Below are 12,525 nucleotides of genomic sequence, written 5' to 3' on the forward strand. Positions count from 1 at the left end.
TTATGTAATTTCATCTCCCTCAGGGATATGATCCATGAGGGAAGATGAAGCTTTAACTTTTTAAACTTTTTTCTTTTTTTTTAGGAAAGCATTGACCATCCGCAGTTAATTAAATAGCCGCAGATTATATTTCAAGGCATTTACTATAGGCATTTACTATAGGCCACATGGACAAGCAGAAGATATTGATAAACTCTTTCTACATCACATGGCCAAGCTCTCCAAAAAGCATGACATGGTGATCATGGGAGATTTCACCTATCCAGACATTTGTTGGGAATCTCTCTCAGGTAAAAGTAATGGATCCAACAAATTCTTCTCTGCTCTTGCTGACAACTTTATCTTCCAAAAGATAGAAAAGAAAGCAAGGGGATCTGCTATCTTGGACCTAATTCTTACCAACAGGGAGGAAATGGTTGAGGAAGTAAGGGTGGCTGGGACCTTAGGAGGCAGTGATCATGCCATCCTTGAATTTTGGATAAAAAGGGAGGAAGACCTGAGAAAACTTAGACCTCAAGGTTGGATTTTAGAAAGGCAGATTTCAATGAACTCAAAAAGAGAATAGGAACAATCCAATGGCTATATGTTCTTAAGGACAGAAATGTCCAAAAAGGTTGGGAAATATTGCAAAATGAGATTCTCAAAGCACAATTGTTAACAATCCCTAAAAGAAGGAATTGGAAGCATTTAAAGTAACCAGGATGGATGAATGCAGAACGTGCACACATGTTAAAAACAAAGAAAAATATGTTTACCAAATCGAAAGAGGGGGAAATATCTAAAGAAGAATATAATGGTGTCTGCAGAAACTATAGGGCAAGTGTCAGAAAGCTAATAATGAATTGAGGCTTGCAACAGAGGCCAAAAGCAATAAAAAAGGATTTGGGGGGCATGTCAAAAGCAAGAGAAAAGTCAAAGATGCTATTGGATGCTTACAAGATGAGAATGGTGAATTGGTTAAGAATGATGTTGAGAAGGTCGAACTTTTAAATTCCTATTTTGTATCTGTTTTCTCTCAGAAAGTAGATGAAACATCAACTGATCTTCCCTCTGCTATTGGGGGAATAAAAGAATGCAAGCTATCTGTAAGCAGAGAGATGGTGAGGGAACACTTAGCTAACTTAAATGAATTCAAGTCTCAAGGTCCAGATGAATTACATCCTAGGATACTAAAGGAAGCAGCTGTTGTAATTGCTGAACCACTCACCATAATCTTTGAAAATTCCTGGAGAACAGGAGAAGTCCCAGAAGATTGAAAAAGGGCAAATGTTGTCCTTATCTTCAGAAAAGGGAAGAAGGTGGATCCAGGAAACTACAGGCCTGTGAGCCTGACTTCTATACCAGGAAAGATCCTTGAACAAATTATTAAACAGCATCTATGCAAGTACTTGAATGAAAATGGAGTAATTAACCAGAGCCAGCATGGGTTTGTAACAAACAAGTCATGCCAGACTAATCTAATTACCTTCTATGATAGTATCACTGACTGGGTTGATCAGGGAAATGCGGTGGATATAGTTTTTCTTGACATTAGTAAAGCATTTGACAAAGTATCTCATACTATACTTATTGAAATGACCAAATATGGGATTGACAAGGCAACTGTTAGGTGGATTCAAAACTGGCTGAGTGATCGTACTCAAAGAGTGGTCATAAATGGCTGCGCATCCAAGTGGAAGAATGTAGCAAGTGGGGTACCACAATGCTCTGCCCTAGGCCCAGTGTTGTTCAACATTTTTAGAAATGATCTGGAGGAGGGAATTGATGGGAAACTGATCAAATTTGCAGACGACACAACGCTAGGAGGGATACCTAGCACTAGAGAAGAGTATTCAAAAAGATCTAGAAAAGCTTAAACAGTGGGCGGTGATTAACAGAATGGTATTTAACAAGGAGAAATTGCAAAGTCCTACATCTGGGAAAAATAAAAAAAGCACATACAGAATTGGAAGAAATGGGCTAAGTAGCAGCACATGTAAAAAAGACTTGAGTATAGTAATAGATCATATACTGAACATGAGTCACAATGTGATGTAGCAGCCAAAAAGGCAAACACAATTCTGGATGTATTAAGAGAAGCATAGAGTCTAGATCACGTGAGGTCATTATCCCCTTACTCTTCCTTTAGTCAGACCTTTTCAGGAATATGGTGTCCAGTTCTGGGCACCCCACTTTAAAAAAAGACATAGATTGGAGCAAGTTCAGGGAAGAGTTACCGAGATGGTGAGCGGTCTGCAAATCATGTCCTATATGGAAAGGTTAAAGGATCTGGGAATGTTTAGCTTGCAAAAAAGAAGGCTGAGAGGAGATTTATTTTTCTGAAGGGTTGTCACACTGCAGAAGGATCAACCCTATTTTAATTTGTATAAGGAAAGACTAGAAGCAATGGGATGAAACTGAAAGGAAAGAGACACAAATTAGATATTAGAAAAAACTTTCTGACGGTGAGGGTGATCAATGAGTGGCACAGGTTACCACGGGAGGTGGTGAGTTCTCCTTCAATGGGAGTGTTCAAACAAAGGCTGGACAAACATCTGTCTGGGATGATTTAGTGACTCCTGCACTGAGCAGGGGGTTGGACTGATGACCCTGGAGGTCCCTTCCAACTCTACAATTCTATAATTCTATGTTCTCCAAATACCCTAATGCATGTTTTGCCACTTGGACAGCAGTTAGGTACACAGGCAGAGAGCAAACTATACATACAGTATATACCTTAACTAGAGATGAGCAAACGCGTTCGTCCGAGCTTGATATTCGTGCGAATATTAGGGTGTTCGGGATGTTCGTTATTCGTAACGAACACCATGCGGTGTTCTGGTTACTTTCACTTCCTTCCCTGAGACGTTAGCGCGCTTTTCTGGCCAATTGAAAGACAGGGAAGGCATTACAACTTCCCCCTGCAACGTTTAAGCCCTATACCACCCCCCTGCTGTGAGTGGCTGGCGAGATCAGGTGTTCGCCTAATATAAAAGTCGGCCCCTCCCGCGGCTCGCCTCAGATGCCTGGTGAGTTAGATGAGGGACAGTGCTGTTTATACCGGAGCTGCTGTAGGGAAAGAATTGGTAGTTAGTGTAGGCTTCAAGACCCCCCAAAGGTCCTTATTAGGGCCACTGATAGCTGTGTGTTGGCTGCTGTTAGCAGTGGCATTTTTTTTTTCTCAAAATCGGCTCTGCAGAGCGTTGCACCTGGCATTAGGGACAGAAGTGCTGCATAGGCAGGGAGAGTGTTAGGAGTGAGTGTAGCCTTCAAGAACCTCAACGGTCCTTTCTAGGGCCATATTTATCCGTGTGCAGTACTGTCCAGGCTGCTGTTAGCTGTGCTGCATTTTTTTTGGGCTTCTCAAAATCGCCTCTGCAGAGCATTCCACCCTCCATTGATACTGCAGGGAAAGAATTGTATAGGCAGGGCCACAACACAGTTATTATTCATAGAATATACGCAGTGCTGCCTTTTGGTGGAAAAACAAGTGAAAACAAATCTATTTGTCCAGCCTCTGTCCGTCCTTACGGGCGGTGGACACGTGTGAGCTGCGTGAAAAACATTGCTAAATCATACGCACCCAGCTACGCTTTACTGCTGGCTTCGCCATTTGCTTTCCTTAATTGGGAAAAAAAATACCTGCTCTGCCAGAGTTATAATAACTCTGCTACCCTCACGTTCTGTGACACATTAGCAGGGACACAGCACAGTTATTAAACTTCTCATGTTCATTGAATATACGCAGTGCTGCCTTTTGGTGGAAAAACAAGTGAAAACAAATCTATTTGTCCAGCCTCTGTCCGTCCTTACGGGCGGTGGACACGTGTGAGCTGCGTGAAAAACATTGCTAAATCATACGCACCCAGCTACGCTTTACTGCTGGCTTCGCCATTTGCTTTCCTTAATTGGGAAAAAAAATACCTGCTCTGCCAGAGTTATAATAACTCTGCTACCCTCACGTTCTGTGACACATTAGCAGGGACACAGCACAGTTATTAAACTTCTCATGTTCATTGAATATACGCAGTGCTGCCTTTTGGTGGAAAAACAAGTGAAAACAAATCTATTTGTCCAGCCTCTGTCCGTCCTTACGGGCGGTGGACACGTGTGAGCTGCGTGAAAAACATTGCTAAATCATACGCACCCAGCTACGCTTTACTGCTGGCTTCGCCATTTGCTTTCCTTAATTGGGAAAAAAAATACCTGCTCTGCCAGAGTTATAATAACTCTGCTACCCTCACGTTCTGTGACACATTAGCAGGGACACAGCACAGTTATTAAACTTAGATTATTCATTCACTAGAGGCAGTGGGGCCTTTCGTTTTCCAAAAAGGGAAAAAATTATATTTGGCCTGCAGTCTTGCGCCAATTTATTTCCTGCCTGTGAAATCAAATCACTGGTAATACAGCATGCTGAGGGGTAGGGGTAGGCCTAGAGGACGTGGACGCGGCCGAGGACGCGGAGGGCCAAGTCAGGGTGTGGGCACAGGCCGAGCTCCTGATCCCGGTGTGTCGCAGCCGACTGCTGCGCGATTAGGAGAGAGGCACGTTTCTGGCGTCCCCACATTCATCGCCCAATTAATGGGTCCACGCGGGAGACGGTTATTAGAAAATGAGCAGTGTGAGCAGGTCCTGTCCTGGATGGCAGAAAGTGCTTCGAGCAACCTATCGTCAACACGCAGTTCTGCGCCGTCCACTGCTGCAAATCCGAATCCTCTGTCTGCTGCTCCTCCTTCCTCCCAGCCTCCTCACTCCACTACAATGACACCTGCTCAGGAGCGGGAACACTCCCAGGAACTGTTCTCGGGCCCCTGCTTAGATTGGGCAGCAGCGGTTCCTCTCCCACCAGAGGAGTTTATCGTCACTGATGCCCAACCATTCGAAAGTTCCCGGGGTCCGAGGGAAGAGGCTGGGGACTTCCGCCAACTGTCTCAACAACTTTCTGTGGGTGAGGAGGACGATGACGATCAGACACAGTTGTCTTGCAGTGAGGTAGTAGTAAGGGCAGTAAGTCCAAGGGAGCAGCGCACAGAGGATTCGGAGGAAGAGCAGCAGGACGATGAGGTGACTGACCCCACCTGGTGTGCAACGCTTACTCAGGAGGACAGGTCTTCAGAGGGGGAGTCAAGGGCATCAGCAGGGCAGGTTGCAAGAGGCAGTGCGGTGGCCAGGGCCAGGGGTAGAGGCAGGGCCAGACCGAATAATCCACCAAGTGTTTCCCAAAGCGCCCACTCGCGCCATGCCACCCTGCAGAGGCCGAGGTGCTCTAAGGTCTGGCAGTTTTTCACAGAGACGCCTGACGACCGACGAACAGTGGTGTGCAACCTTTGTTGCGCAAAGCTCAGCCGGGGAGCCAACACCAACAGCCTCACCACCACCACCACCATGCGCAGACATATGATGGCCAAGCACCCCACAAGGTGGGACGAAGGCCGTTCACCGCCTCCGGTTTGCACCCCTGCCTCTCCCCCTGTGCCCCAACCTGCCACTGAGATGCAACCCCCCTCTCAGGACACAGGCACTACCGCCTCATGGCCTGCACCCACACCCTCATCTCCGCTGTCCTCGGCCCCATCCAGCAGTGTAGTTCAGCGCACCGTTCAGCCGTCGCTTGCGCAAGTGTTCGAGCGCAAGCGCAAGTACGCCGCCACGCACCCGCACGCTCAAACGTTAACCGTCCGCATAGCAAAATTCATCAGCCTTGAGATGCTGCCGTATAGGGTTGTGGAAACTGAGTCCTTCAAAAGTATCATGGAGGCGGCGGCCCCACGCTACTCAGTTCCCAGTCGCCACTACTTTTCCCGATGTGCCGTCCCAGCCCTGCACGACCACGTCTCCCGCAACATTGTGCGCGCCCTCACCAACGCGGTTACTGCCACGGTCCACTTAACTACGGACACGTGGACAAGCACAGGCGGGCAGGGCCACTACATCTCCCTGACGGCACATTAGGTGAATTTAGTGGAGGCTGGGACAGAGTCAGAGCCTGGGACCGCTCACGTCCTACCCACCCCCAGAATTGCGGGCCCCAGCTCGGTGCTGGTATCTGCGGAGGTGTATGCTTCCTCCACTAAAGCACCCTCCTCCTCCTCCTCCTCCTCTGTCTCGCAATCAAGATGTGTTAGCAGCAGCATGTCGCCAGCAGTCGGTGTCGCGCGGTGTGGCAGCACAGCGGTGGGCAAGCGTCAGCAGGCCGTGCTGAAACTACTCAGCTTAGGCGATAAGAGGCACACGGCCCACGAACTGCTGCAGGGTCTGACAGAGCAGACCGACCGCTGGCTTGCGCCGCTGAGCCTCCAACCGGGCATGGTCGTGTGTGACAACGGGCGTAACCTGGTGGCGGCTCTGCAGCTTGGCAGCCTCACGCACGTGCCATGCCTGGCCCACGTCTTTAATTTGGTGGTTCAGCGGTTTCTGAAAAGCTACCCACGCTTGTCAGACCTGCTCGTAAAGGCGCGCCGGCTCTGCGCACATTTCCGCAAGTCCCACACGGACGCTGCCACCCTGCGCACCCTGCAACATCACTTTAAGCTGCCAGTGCACCGACTGCTGTGCGACGTGCCCACACGGTGGAACTCTACGCTCCACATGTTGGCCAGGCTCTATGAACAACGTAGAGCTATAGTCGAATACCAACTCCAACATGGGCGGCGCAGTGGGAGTCAGCCTCCTCAATTCCTTTCAGAAGAGTGGGCCTGGTTGGCAGACATCTGCCATGTCCTTGGTAATTTTGAGGAGTCTACCCAGGTGGTGAGCGGCGATGCTACAATCATTAGCGTCACCATTCCTCTGCTATGCATCTTGAGAAATTCCCTGCAAACCATAAAGGCAGCTGCTTTGCGCTCGGAAACGGGGGCGGGGGAAGACAGTATGCCGCTGGATAGTCAGGGCACCCTCCTGTCTATTTCTCAGCGCGTACAGGAGGAGGAGGAGGAGCATGAGGAGGATGAGGAGGAGGGGGAAGAGACGGCTTGGGCCGCTGCTGACGGTACACCGGCTGATTGCCTGTCATCCTTTCAGCGTGTATGGCCTGAGGAGGAGGAGGAGGAGGAGGAGGATCCTGAAAGTGATCTTCCTAGTGAGGACAGCCATGTGTTGCGTACTGGTACCCTGGCACACATGGCTGACTTCATGTTAGGATGCCTTTCTCGTGACCCTCGCGTTGCACGCATTCTGGCCACGACGGATTACTGGATGTACACACTGCTCGATCCACGGTATAAGGAGAACCTGCCCACTCTGATTCCCGAAGAGGAAAGGGGTTCGAGAGTGTTGCTATACCACAGGACCCTTGCGGACAAGCTGATGGTAAAATTCCCAGCCGACAGCGCTAGTGGCAGAAGGCGCAGTACCGAGGGCAAGGTAGCAGGGGATGTGCGTAGATCGAGCAGCATGTACATCCCAGGCAGTGCAACAGTCTTTAAGGGCCTGGCCAGCTTTATGGCTCCCCACCAAGACTGTGTCACCGCTCCCCAGTCACGGCTGAGTCGGCGGGAGCACTGTAAAAGGATGGTGAGGGAGTACGTAGCGGATCGCACGACCATCCTTGGTGACGCCTCTGCCCCCTACAACTACTGGGTGTCGAAGCTGGACACGTGGCCTGAACTAGCCCTGTATGCCTTTGAGGTACTTGCTTGTCCTGCGGCTAGCGTCTTGTCGGAAAGGGTGTTTAGTGCGGCTGGGGGAATCATCACAGATAAGCGTAGCCGCTTGCCAACCGACAGTGCCGACAGGCTAACACTCATCAAGATGAACAAAGGCTGGATTTCCCCAGACTTCTGTTCTCCACCAGCGGACAGCAGCGATACGTAAGCAATACGTAGGCTGCACCCACGGATGGAAGCTACGTTCTCTCTCACCATCCAAAACGGGGACATTTCTGCTTCATCAATCTGTGTCTAATATTCCTCCTCCTCCTCCTCCTGCTCCTCCTCCTGAAACCTCACGTAATCACGCTGAACGGGCAATTTTTCTTAGGGCCACAAGGCTCACTCAAATAATTTTTCAGAACAATTTTTATAAGTTTCAATTAGCTTAAAAGCGTTGGAACTTTAACTTGAACCAATTTTTCGTTACACTGGGCTGCCTCCAGGCCTAGTTACCACTTAAGCCACATTAACCAAAGCGATTCACCTGCCATCTTGGTTGGGCATGGCCAATTTTTACTGAGGTACATTAGTACTGTTGGTACACCAATTTTTTGGGGCCCTCACCTACAGTGTAATCATAGTAATTTCTATGTTCTTCGCCTGCACTCATGGTACAGAAAGGTGTGTGGGGTTGGCCTACACTTTAGCTACATAAATGTCACTTGTGCCTTGGCTATACTAAGGCTACTGAAATGGAACTAAGACTGCGCTCCCGCTATACTGCTGCTTCGGAATTGTTACTGGGGCCTGTCTTGAGTGCTACTATTGCTTACATGGAACGAAGACTGCGCTCCCGCTATACTGCTGCTTCAGAATTGTTACTGGGGCCTGTCTTGAGTGCTACTATTGCTTACATGGAACGAAGACTGCGCTCCCGCTATACTGCTGCTTCAGAATTGTTACTGGGGCCTGTCTTGAGTGCTACTATTGCTTACATGGAACGAAGACTGCGCTCCCGCTATACTGCTGCTTCAGAATTGTTACTGGGGCCTGTCTTGAGTGCTACTATTGCTTACATGGAACGAAGACTGCGCTCCCGCTATACTGCTGCTTCAGAATTGTTACTGGGGCCTGTCTTGAGTGCTACTATTGCTTACATGGAACGAAGACTGCGCTCCCGCTATACTGCTGCTTCAGAATTGTTACTGGGGCCTGTCTTGAGTGCTACTATTGCTGACATGGAACGGACACGTGGAGAGGACACGTAGTGCCTCAAAAACATCCCCCTCCTCCTCCAACAGGGAAAACATTGTTGGCAAATGCCTTTGCATTGGTTCGTCTGGTGGCAGTCCAAGAATTTCACCTTTACCGACACTACAAGAGAGCCCCCCCACCATCCCCCCGCCACGGCCCACTTAATCCTGGCCACATTCCGAAAACCAACAAAATACAACCGTGCTACTAGGTCCGCAGTCACCACCACATTACCACCAACGCGGTTACTGTTAAGGTGCATATAACCACGGACACGTGGAGAGGACACGTAGTGCCTCAAAAACATCCCCCTCCTCCTCCAACAGGGAAAACATTGTTGACAAATGCCTTTGCATTGGTTCGTCTGGTGGCAGTCCAAGAATTTCACCTTTACCGACACTACAAGAGAGCCCCCCCACCATCCCCCCGCCACGGCCTACTTAATCCTGGCCACATTCCGAAAACCAACAAAATACAACCGTGCTACTAGGTCCGCAGTCACCACCACATTACCACCAACGCGGTTACTGTTAAGGTGCATATAACCACGGACACGTGGAGAGGACACGTAGTGCCTCAAAAACATCCCCCTCCTCCTCCAACAGGGAAAACATTGTTGACAAATGCCTTTGCATTGGTTCGTCTGGTGGCAGTCCAAGAATTTCACCTTTACCGACACTACAAGAGAGCCCCCCCACCATCCCCCCGCCACGGCCTACTTAATCCTGGCCACATTCCGAAAACCAACAAAATACAACCGTGCTACTAGGTCCGCAGTCACCACCACATTACCACCAACGCGGTTACTGTTAAGGTGCATATAACCACGGACACGTGGAGAGGACACGTAGTGCCTCAAAAACATCCCCCTCCTCCTCCAACAGGGAAAACATTGTTGGCAAATGCCTTTGCATTGGTTCGTCTGGTGGCAGTCCAAGAATTTCACCTTTACCGACACTACAAGAGAGCCCCCCCACCATCCCCCCGCCACGGCCTACTTAATCCTGGCCACATTCCGAAAACCAACAAAATACAACCGTGCTACTAGGTCCGCAGTCACCACCACGGTTACTGTTAAGGTGCATATTACCAGTCTGACTGGGGCATGCAGACACCTTGACAGAATGAATAGTGTGTGGCACATAGGTTCCCCATTGCTATGCCCAGGTGTGCAGCTCCTGATGGCGGTGGCACAGGATTATATTTCTCATTGCTTCTGTACAGCATTGTGGGCTATCGCCCCGCCCCTATTAAAGAGGGTCGCTACCTAGCCGTGCCAACCCTGTGCAGTGTGTGCCTGCGGTCCCTCGTCGTGGCAGACGCACTTCTAAATAGACATGAGGGTGGTGTGGCATGAGGGCAGCTGAAGGCTGCGCAGGGACAGTTTGGTGTGCGCTGTGGGGGGGAGGGGGTGCGGTTGGGCAGCATGTAACCCAGGAGAAGTGTCAGTGGTGTGTCATGCAGGCAGTGATTGTGCTTTGTTGGAGGTAGTGTGGTGCTTAGCAAAGGTATGCCATGCTAATGAGGGCTTTTCAGAAGTAAAAGTTGTTGGGGGGGGGGGGCCCACTCTTGCCGCTATTGTGGCTTAATAGTGGGACCTGTGAACTTGAGATGCAGCCCAACATGTAGCCCCTCGCCTGCCCTATCCGTCACTGTGTCATTCCCATCACTTTCCTGAATTGCCCAGATTTTCACACATGAAAACCTTAGCGAGCATCGGCGAAATACAAAAATGTTCTGGTCGCCCATTGACTTCAATGGGGTTCGTTGTTCGAAACGAACCCTCGAGCATCACGGGAAGTTCGTTCCGAATAACGAACACCCGAACATTTTGGTGTTCGCTCATCTCTAACCTTAACCCATTAAGGACCAGGCTGTTTTGTACCTTAAGAACCAGACACTTTTTAGGGATTTTATCCATGTGGTGATTTAACTGCCCTATTTTTTGTCCTTCAGTTACCAAAATTATTTTTGCTGCATTTTTTTCCCATGACTATAGGGCTATTTTTTTTCACAGATTATTTTCCCGCGTTTTTTTTTTTGTTTTATTGGGGGTAGAGATGAGCGAGCACGCTCGTTTAACGCTGGTGCTCGATCGAGCATCGGTCTTGTCGAGTAACTGATTAATCGACCAACCACCATGAGGGGGGGTAGCGGGGGAAGAGTGAGAGATCTCTCTCCCCCCGCATGGTGCTCGGTCGAGTAATCAGTTACCCGACAAGACCGATGCTCGATCGAGCATCAGCCTTAAACGAGTATGCTCGCTCATCTCTAAGTGGGGATAAAAAGCTAAGAAAAAAAAGATTTTTTTAAACATTTATAGTTATTTTTTTTAAATTAGTATATAAAAAATATAAAATAAAGTATAGTAATGAGTTCCTCATTTTGTTTTAGATTACAGGGCACATATGGCGGCGGTTTTGGTTGGTGTCGGCTTTGGGTTGTTTTCTTTTTTATGTATATATTTTTATTTTATTTTGTACTTTTGTTTAACTTATTTATGTAATAATTTTTTTTTACAATCTATGGACCACATGATGTCATATAAGACCCCTGGAGGTCATTCGCATGTTTTTGTTTTTTTTCTATTTGACACTTTCCCACTGTAGCTGGGGCACGTATTATTGTATCTTCACACCACCGGAAGCTAGGGATGTGACATCTCTGGTATGGAGGAACGCCCATGTCACACCCTTAGCTCCCCCCGATTGGCATAATTTGTTAAGGTCATTGAAGGGCCTAACAGCGTCGGTAGTGATGTTAGTGTTAGATATGGGGTTAACACTGGGGGCACTGGTGTCCGGTTGATGTTGGATGCTCGTCCTGGTGCTGTGGGGTTCCCCCACTCTGGTGGTTGGTCGCGGCGACGGACAGCGCGTCATGCACGGGCACGCCCATCTGTTTGTCGGTTGCGCGACACTCGGGCTGTTGCGAGCCGCCGGGGGAGGTGGCTTTATGATTTCCTCTGGGCATCATGTGACTTTGCCCCGCCCCTCTGGGCGGGAAGTTCTGCATTTATGACTTGCGGGCCGAGACTCTGGTTGCCAGTGTTTGGTTTGACTTCTCTACCTACACCAGCATTTATTGTCCTGACTCCAGTGTGTTTCGACTTTGGCCTTTCATTTGACTCTGCCTCTGTTTTGCCCTCCTGTACTCCGCAATTGTATTTTGGTTTGACCCTGCTTGTTTCACGACTACTCTCTGTCTGCTCGTTTCTTGCTTCTGGTCAGCTATGCGGTACTCATCTGTCAGTCTCCCTGTCCCTCCTTTCTTGGGGTCCCTGTCACTAGTGCAGGTCATCCAGGAGTCCGGAGCACCCTGGAGCTGTGTGGCCATATGTATTGGTGGCCACAAAGGTCTCGGGACATCTAGGATTTTGTCAACTCCTGCCCTATTTGTGCCCAAGGGAAGAGTGTACGGAGATGGCCTTAAGGTCCGCTTCATTAACCATACACATTCGGCAAACTGGGGTGTCTCCCTTCTTCTGTAATTTTGGTTTTAAACCCAGTTTTGTGGTGTGTTTTCTCTCTTCCTTTAACAATCCTTCTGCAGACACTTGGCTTCAGAACCTGCGAGAGGTGTGGGAGAAGGTGCGTGGCAACTTGGAGCAGTCCAGGGGTGCTGTGCTAAGGAGGAGTAGAGGTACACATACTTTTTCTGAACCTCTTCCTGTAGGCCAGTTGGTATACTTGTTGTTACG

The sequence above is a fragment of the Eleutherodactylus coqui genome, chromosome 5, assembly GCF_035609145.1.
Source record: "Eleutherodactylus coqui strain aEleCoq1 chromosome 5, aEleCoq1.hap1, whole genome shotgun sequence".
NCBI classification, from domain to species: Eukaryota; Metazoa; Chordata; class Amphibia; order Anura; family Eleutherodactylidae; genus Eleutherodactylus; species Eleutherodactylus coqui.